The 1,426-nt window shown below is 48.5% G+C and overlaps 1 non-coding gene across 1 annotated transcript; it reads left to right on the top strand.

The window, feature by feature from the left end:
- The first annotated feature begins 630 nt into the window (after positions 1 to 630).
- Positions 631 to 737, top strand: trnal-caa (transfer RNA leucine (anticodon CAA)). Its single transcript has 2 exons — positions 631 to 668; positions 692 to 737. It is a non-coding gene; the product is annotated as a tRNA-Leu (tRNA).
- Positions 738 to 1,426: the final 689 nt, after the last annotated feature.

Here is a 1,426-nt window from a genome sequence, read left to right as displayed (position 1 = left end):
GTAAATGGGAGGGCCCTGTGGAGTGTTGCAGAAGCGAGAGACCTCAAAGTATAAGGACATAGTTTGGGGAATTTGACAACACAGAAAGAAAGGTTGGTGGAAACGATGTTTTTCACGCTTGCTCTCATCAGTCAGGACACTGAGTACAAAGTTGGGACGTCATGTTCGAGCTGTAAGCGACGTTGGTGAGACCGCCCATGCAGAACTGTGTGTCAGTCTGGTCGACTCGCTGCAGGGAAGATGTCGTTGCCCTATGGAGGTGCAGCAATTATTCACAAGGATGTTGTTGTCACTGAAAAGCTTCACTTTTCAGGAGAGGCTGGAGAGACAGGGGAGGCTCCCCCCGTCACCATATAATGAGCAATCTGGACCTGTCGGCCACTGCTGACCACCGAATAACGTTCCTCTACGTGGCCCGACCTGGTAATGATTTCACATTTCCCATTCTCGTGGTATCGCATGTGAAATGGTTCGGTTAGTTGATGGCTGAATATAAAATATAACAGCATAAAGGCTCGCAGGACAGTTTGCAGTTTCAAACTATCCTGCCTGAACTTTATCAACACATGCTTTTAGTCTGTTCTCAAACAAAACCGTCTGTGTCGGATGTGAAGAGGGTTATGCAGGACTGTCAGGGTGGGCGAGTGGTCTAAGGCGCCAGACTCAAAGTCCTTCCGTTGAAATGAGGGTGTTCTGGTCTCCAACTGGGGGCGTGGGTTCGAATCCCATTCCTGACATCTGCTGATTTTTACGTTTGTAATTTTGACCTTTCCAATCGCAGTCAATAAATTCTAGTTAACAGGACCGGAGATGTTTGAGTGGATAAAAAAGTTGAAAAATCGCAGCGTGATTTCCTTACAGCAGCTCGGGATGCAGCGGACTCAGAGTGCGGACGGTGATCAGTGGAGGGACTTTGGAGAGGACATCTGTGACATCTTCTCACCGCTGGTCATTGGTTGGACAGAGTGACGTTGTTGCCATTTGTGCAGGTTGGCGGTGACAGTTTTGTTCATATTTTTGTTTAAAGGGTGTGTGGGAACAGAGATTTCGCGACAGTTTAGGTCACGTTCTAAATGAAAGATTTTAGCGGGGAGCTCGGTCCCGTGGGTGTCCCGACTTGCTGGACAAGGTGATTCAGAGACGCACCTTGCGGTTGACACGTCAGCGGGAGGTGCCAACAGCTCGGACACTCAATATGATCCTGGCTGCTTCGTCCCAGGCCCTAACTTCTTCTCTTTGACAGTTCCACGGAGTTTAGTTTTCCTTGATCTTTCAGAAATATCTCCATGTCCTCTGCAGTGTCCAGTGTCAACCTCCACAACTCTGCGTCATGGAGAATTTCAGAGAGCGACGATGGTCCGTCAAGATCTTCAAACTGACCTCAGAAAGGATCATCCTTGCAATCATTTTCCCTCAACAGTTCCTC

The sequence above is a fragment of the Pristis pectinata genome, chromosome 34 (genome assembly GCF_009764475.1).
Source record: "Pristis pectinata isolate sPriPec2 chromosome 34, sPriPec2.1.pri, whole genome shotgun sequence".
NCBI lineage: Eukaryota > Metazoa > Chordata > Chondrichthyes > Rhinopristiformes > Pristidae > Pristis > Pristis pectinata.
The sequence above is the reverse complement of the archived record's forward strand: the minus strand, read 5'-3'. Positions and strand labels throughout refer to the sequence as shown.